The sequence below is a fragment of the Hydractinia symbiolongicarpus genome, chromosome 11, assembly GCF_029227915.1.
Source record: "Hydractinia symbiolongicarpus strain clone_291-10 chromosome 11, HSymV2.1, whole genome shotgun sequence".
In the NCBI taxonomy this organism is placed as follows: domain Eukaryota; kingdom Metazoa; phylum Cnidaria; class Hydrozoa; order Anthoathecata; family Hydractiniidae; genus Hydractinia; species Hydractinia symbiolongicarpus.
The window spans coordinates 24,174,033-24,181,673 of record NC_079885.1 but is presented as its reverse complement, the minus strand read 5'-3'; positions in this window follow the sequence as shown (position 1 = coordinate 24,181,673).

Genomic DNA, 7,641 nt, shown 5'->3' with positions numbered 1-7,641 from the left:
ATTTTTCTTTTACTGCCTTTTATGAACAACAGTTTCTTTCCTTTTTCTCTTTCTTGCGTTCAGCTTTTAAGCGCTCTTTTTCTAATTTGGCCATACGTTCTTTTTCTTTCTGTTGTTTCCGAACAAGGTCTCGTTGCTCTGTATGTAGGGTTAGAACAGCTTCTTCCTCTTTAGAAACACTACCTGAAATACTAACTTCCTTTTTTGTATCACTATCACTGTCAGTATCAGTGAACTCTGAGTGTATCAATTTAAGAAGTTTTTTATACTTAATTACATATCGTGTTTCATCATCTGCTAGGTTGACAACATTTAAATACTCTGCTATCTCAGATTCAGCAACATTAGAACAATTCGAACAAAGTTCCCTATATTGTTCATCCTTTGCTAATTTTAGCTTGGAAGTAACTTGAAATTTAACATTTAAATTCAGCGGGAATATAACAGCAAACTCAGATTTTGATTTATTTGCTGACGCAAGAACAACATGCTCAGTAAAACCTTTTGTAATGTTAAAAACTCCCAAGTCTAGATATATTTGAGGCACATTTTTTTCTTTTAAAAATTTGGCAGCTACTGGAAGCTCTCTTGATTTTTCAGCAATTTTTGATAGCGGTTGCTCTGATGCATCATTCACTGCAAGCCGGAAAGAGATTTCTTGGTTTACAGCAATTTTAACATGTTTTCCAGATGAACTGCGAAAGTGTATAAGGGATGGTTCACCACCACTCTTCTCAGCTATAACAGCAAAATGTTAAAACCCTTATGTCTCATTAACTGCTTATCTAAAAGATATGATCATATACATTTTCTTGGTCAGCGTTTTAACATCTGCATAGTACAGGCAACGAATAAACTAAATTTCGCTAAATATTTTTGTAATTGCACTGCTGACGTCAGCAAAAAATCTAAAACAACCTACTTTTCCATTGTCCTTCTGCCTAAGTGGCTTTTTCCACGGGCCTTATCGACTAATCTATATAATAATACGCCAGTTCTGTCTGTCTGTCACTTTTGCAAAGTGGATAAAATTTCTTTGATAAAGTCTATAAAACATCGCCTATAAATTTGTTCTGTAAATTAGCAAACTTTGACGTTAGAGCAATATTGACGTCAAAGGAAAGTATATTAAGATTAGTGAATCCATTGCATTGCACTTTTAAATTTAAGGCTAAATAACTTGGAAACGGGTGGAAATAACTGACGTCATCTCCTGCGTAGGTAACTAGGGACCACCTGGGATTAATTTGGGTACGTTTCCCAAACCTGGGTCCCCGAATCCGTTTTGGAATGGACGGGTTGATGACGTCACCAGAAAACCTTCAAACCCTGATATCTCTGCAACCGTTTGTCAAAAATACGCGATCCTATACATTTTCTTGATCAGCGTTTCAAGACCTATACAATGAAGGCAGCAGGTATACAAATTTAAAAAAAAATTTTTTGGGGGTTTGACTGGCCATTGCTGACGTCAGCAAAATCTTAAAACCCTTATATCTCATTAACCGCTTATCAAAAAGACATGATCATATACATTTTCTTGGTCAGCGTTTAAACCTCTGCACAGTACAGGCAACGAATAAACTAAAATTCGCCAAAAAGTTTTGTAATTGCACTGCTGACGTCAGCAAAAAATCTAAAACAACCTATTTTGCCATTGTTCTTCTGCCTAAGTGGATTTTTTCACGGGCCTTATCGACTAGTGATATGAATAATGCTGTTAACTTTTTTTGCGTCATTAAAATAAACTTAAATTGTTCCAAATTATGTTAGAGCTTGTATTTCTTTAGACCTTTTTATTCGTGGCCCTTTTTTGTCACCTTTTAAAATTCTTTCAATTAGAATACCAAATTTTCGTTCATACTTCCTTGGCTATTTAATTTGAGGAACTAAATCAACCAATCATAGCAATTAAAGTAATTAAATTTTTACAGACCTGCATGGAAACAGTAGATTAAAATCTTTCATTTTTCTAAAAGTTTGCTTTCTGTTACGTTTGCCTGGAATCATTTACACTTTTTTCAAGTATTTTTAAAGTGCGGGTAATATTTTTGGAATTTGATAGGAAATACTATTGATTTGAGTATTTCTGTGTATACTATCTATGGTTTCTTTCACTTTTCTTGACGTCCTAACGTACTCTCTTTCTATATCAACACAATCAATATGGTCAAAAACTTGTATCAGTGTAATTAGCTTATGAGTGTTTAAAGCTGGTTGTCCAATATATGGATCAAGAGCACATGGATTGCAGGGGGGGGGGGGTAATTTTTGTTATTTTGTTGTTGTTGTTGTGAAATGAAACGGATGTTTAACCAACGTGTGGAGCAGCACCAAAGAGCCGTACACAACGCTGATACAGACAAAAATGAGATTGTGGACCATAGCTAAAAAAATGGTCAAAAACATATTTTTTATTATATTTAAAATGTTTTAAGCTACAATTAAAGACAAAAACATGTTAACAGATGAGCGTACATTTTGGACTCCGTGGTCACAAGTAGTAATCTCGGCTATTCCTATATTAGATTTTACAATATTAACTGGTAAAAGTTTACATTCGCATTTCATATCGGACTTAGCACTTGGGACTTTGGGCAGAAGTTTCAATTTCGTAGTCTACCAGCTGCGTTGTGTTGGAAAGTTGATGGTTTATGCTAACTTTGAAAAGTGCCCAAAACATTGCCGTGGTGATTTTTGTCACTGGTTACAGCTATGGCTATAGCTAATTCAGCCTAATAACAACATTCTCGATTATTTGCGCACTTCTAGTTGCAAGAGAAGGTTAAGCAAGGCTTATAATTATTTTTTCGCTGCTATAAGAGCACGTCAAGTAAGCAGACAAGGCCAAGGCGTTTTTAAGGTTCCGTTTACATGTTAAAACATAAAACGCTAGGATGACGTTGCAACCAAACCCTAAAAAAATAAAGAAGATAATCTAATTGGCAAAATAGATTTTAGAAAATAGACTTTGACGTAAAATTTAAGAATTAAACAATCAGTGAATTGTTTTGTTTAGAAAATCGTAATATACATGAAATATAAAATTTTATATTCCCATCAAACAGATGTGATTAAAAATTTAAATAATTTAAACATTTCGCAGGTCCTTTGTTTCCTTGTCTTTCTCTTCTTGTATTCTTTTAGATGTTGAAATTTGAAGCGTAAAGTTCTAAATGCAAAAATGGCAAACGGAAATATAACAATTTCTAAAGTGCATCACAATTGCCTGATCATTAGACGCATAACAGCATCAAAACGAACAGTAGATATGCTCCTAAAAGTCATTCCCTTATATTGCTTGTATCAAATATTGCAGTGAATTTACTGTATTTAGTTGCGGCGAAGAGACACATAGGAAAGCCAACAAATTATTTTTTGCAATATCTATGTCCGATTTAATGGTTGGTGCAGTTGCATTACCTTCCGGGTTGATCTTTGGATGGGTTTCCGCCTCCGAAGCAGTATGCGTGTTCTTTCAGACGATTAAGTACATCCCTCCATTAACTTCTTGCAGCTTAACACTTGCTATAACTCTTGACAGATATTTAGTTTTACTGTACAGGGTAAATCTAAAACTCAAATACTTAGTTTTTTCAGTGGTAACATATATTCTCATTTTAGCGATACCCGATGTTTTAAATTTTTCCTTGTACAAAACATCAAAAAAATATTTTGATACAGGTCCACCATTTTATGCGATGCTTGCAGCTGGATCTATATTTGTTATTCTTTTCCCGATATTGTATTTACATTTGCTTGTGTTTATAAAAAGAAACAATCGAAGGAGTCAATCGCTATCTTGTCATTCGCAATACGAAAACAGGTTAACAAAAACAATATTATCGGTTCTTTTGTCACAAGTTTCATGGTACTTTGTGCATATGGTTTCACGTTGTTTTTTGACCATTTTTGTCAGCGTTGATATAAACAAAAACATTACGTTCGCATTAATTTACCTGATGTACGTATCGATGTGCATGAATTCCATCACCAGTACTGTTATATTGATATGGAGAAATATGATCGTAAGAAGGTATTTGTGTGGAAGTTTAACGTCACTGGTCAACAATTTCAAAACTTGAACACATGCCATATCGAGTTTCCAGTCAAGGTTGTAGTAGGAAATAAACATATATCCGTGAAAATTATCGATGTTGATAAATTTCTTGTCGGATTTTAATGATAGATATGATATGATGGCATATTTTAGGCAATGACTGCGCTGAATTTTAATATCTTAGTTTCAAGTATATTTCTCACTGAATTTGCTTTGTGTTTTAGTTTACGTTTTCTTTATTGTGTGAAAACGAAAAAAAAAATCAAGAATAAAAATTTTGTCATAACAACCTTGTTATCAATTTTTTTTACTTTCTTTAAATATTTAGCTAGCTATAGTTAAATGTAATCAATATATAAGCAAAAAATGCGTCCAGCTAGCTGTTATCAACAAGTCATCAGAAACAGCTTTTTCACTACCTGCTACTAGCTATGCATAAACCTGTCTATATGCAATTTATAAAAGTCAAGACAGTGTTGTTTTTATTTCTTGCTATCCTGCTTTCTTGTGTCGTTGCATTTCCTTGCTGTTCGCTTGACTTACGTGTGTGTAAAACTAACGACTTTGTAACCTACTGGCAGCTGAGCATTGACCGTTTGACGCTTTTGTCCATATTTGAATATTTTTGTCCAAGATTTTAGTAAGAATTGTTTTTACGTCATTTTATTAATTATTCATCCGAAGAATACCGTTAAATAAGTAATTTTTACTTGCAGGAAAAACTTTTTTTAGATTTTAAAGAAAATGATGGCTCGTCATTATCTAAAGTTGAAAAAAATCAGAAGTATAAGCATTGTTGAAATTGTCGACCTATCATGCAGTGAGGCGATAGTAGGGTGCAGCTGGTTTTGTGTCTTTGAATATAGGAAAATAAAATCTTTTAGAGCGGCGAAAAATAGAGGCGACAAATATTAGCAAAGAGGAAATTATTTTGTGTTAAGATTAATCAAATTATCAAAACATGAAGAAACAACTATTTAATTTTCACTGTAAAATAAAGATTGAGTTTTATTTCACTAGTTTGTATGCAAACAATAAGATAACATACACAGCACAATTTTAATTCGTAGTCACAATAAAATAAAATAAAGGATTCTCGCCATCACACCCTCGTGCCGATATAAGTCGATTCCCGCCTTTTTTGTTGTTTTCTCTGTTTTTTTATTGCCAATCTACTTTTAGATGCATGAAATGTTAAGAACGTGTCAAATTTTAATCTTAAGAATTTTTTGTGACGTAATAGTATATCGCTCAAAATTTCATTAACGAAACTTAAAGCATTCAAAAGTAGTCCTTACATCCACTTACCCCAATAGTTATGACAAAATTAAAAGCTAGTAATCTATAGTATGACAGTTTTAACCTTTTTTTATCTGTATTTTTCCACAACTTTGATTAAACGACCATGTGTCTAAAAGCGAGTTTGATTTCGCACGCCCTTCCCCTTCACACGCATAACTAATGTTGGATTTTCCTAAATGAACTCCAACATGACGAAAGGAAAAAAATTTATACGCGATTTTGGCTCTGTTGCATAGTTTGCACCCTGGCCCCAAACAAATCTCAAAATCTAAGCGCCGTAGATAAAATATTTTAAGGATTGTAGACAGCGACAATAGTGTGTGTGTTTATGTATTCACTGTGTGTGTGTGTGTGACTTCTGTAAATAGCATTTTTAATGTCTGTTTTTTCACGACAAATATAGCCCTTTTTGTTCCAGTTCGACGTCAATACGTTAGGTTAAATTACCGTTAAATAAAAATGAAAAAATAACAAACTTGGAAACAAATGCAAATAACTGATCTCAACTACCGTATAGGTACTAGGAACCACCTAAAATCAAAATAGGGCCAATTGCCTAAAGCTTGTTCCACCCAGCTGTTCAGAACATGGCTCGTTAATATCATTAAAAAGTTTTTATACCTAAATACCTTGTCAACCGTTCTTCAAATGCACATTTTCTGTATTATTGGGTCATTGCCGAGATGAGCAATGTATTTCAAGCTTGAGATGTCCTTAACAGCTTATCAAAACCACGTATTTCCCATTCATTACTTTGATCAGCGTTTGATCAAGTTTTAAATTGGCAGATGTTTAAGCTGAGTAATCAATGTCGAAAATTAGCTAAAATTAAATTAGCCATAATGGAAATTGTGGAAATTGTAGAATTTCCACAATTTCCGCATTATTGGTGAATCCGCGCTACGACCCAGAAAGGTGTGAAAAATGGAATAATCCGATTCTTCAGTCATTAAAAAAATGACTGACGAAAACTACAATTATATCGAATTTTTGGACGATAAAGTTATGGAGCGCTCCTATTTCGTAACCGAATACAAATCGAAGACAAAAACCAACTCTCGTCATTTGGAGACAAAACTAGTCACGCTAAGTAAAATTTTGAAGACAGAAGATGAGTTGACAAATAACCAAACAACAAAGAAGTAACATTAAAAAAATGCTAACCTAAGACGTTAGTGAAGGTTCATGTAATTTTGCTAACTTCTTTACTAAGGGGCTGTTCATATGGGAAATATTTCACTATGATATAATTTTTACTTTCTGTTCATATGGCACGGGCGAGAAAAATCTTCCTTGGGTGAGAAAATATCATGTGATAAGTTTCTATTGTTTATTGGGATAAGAAATTATTGTTTACTAGTCGGTGGCCTGTGGAAAATCCACGGGGTTAGCCCGTTCTTTTTACACCGCATAGCTTGCGTCTCACTACTTTCGGTACCATTTTGCGTGACAGACGGACAGACGTATACGGGTATTATAATATAGACTTGTCGTTAGCCCGTGGAAAAACCCACGGGGTCGCCCGTCGCGTTCGCTTGTTCTTGAAATTTACAAAGTGGATAAGAATATATCGCATTTGATATTCGTGCGCATTTTAAAAATTTCGTATTTCCGTTACGGGACGCTGCTTTCGCGGACCCACAGACAGACGACGGCTATTCTTAAAGAGATTTTAAAACGTATGCCGAATCGACAAAATTTATCTCGCCTACCGAGGAAACTTCTGTTAATATGAGCAAATGCATTACCTGCGCACCAAGATCTCGATCATGCGCACCGGAGATCTCGGTAGGCAGGAAAATGTTTTTTTTTTCATATAAATGCAACTAAATTTTGAGGAGTTTGTTAACAGCCCGAGATCTCGACTTGATATCATGCTGAAACATTTACCCGGTTCCCAAGAAAATATTTCCAAAATGAACAGCCCCTAAGACCACAAATCATTAATTCTCGTGGTGCATCATAAAATTAAATTCTTATAATTGTTTATGAACAGTTGTGAATAACTTTCGAAGACTTTGGCAGTAAGGAGTAGGGCTGTTGAAAGAAAGAGTGTGTGCTGTATGGTTATATAGCTAGAAATACCTTGTCTATTACTACTTGTCTTCTACTGAAATTCCGTTACTCAAAAGTTTAAAACGCGGATAATTTTATAACGCTTTCTTGAATTATTATTGATCTAAAAATGTCAGAACTTTCAGTGAAGTCCCGCAGAAAAACGAAGGTGGGCATATGGAATTTAGCGATTTCCATTACTGTCCAATTTTCTTTTAGTGTAT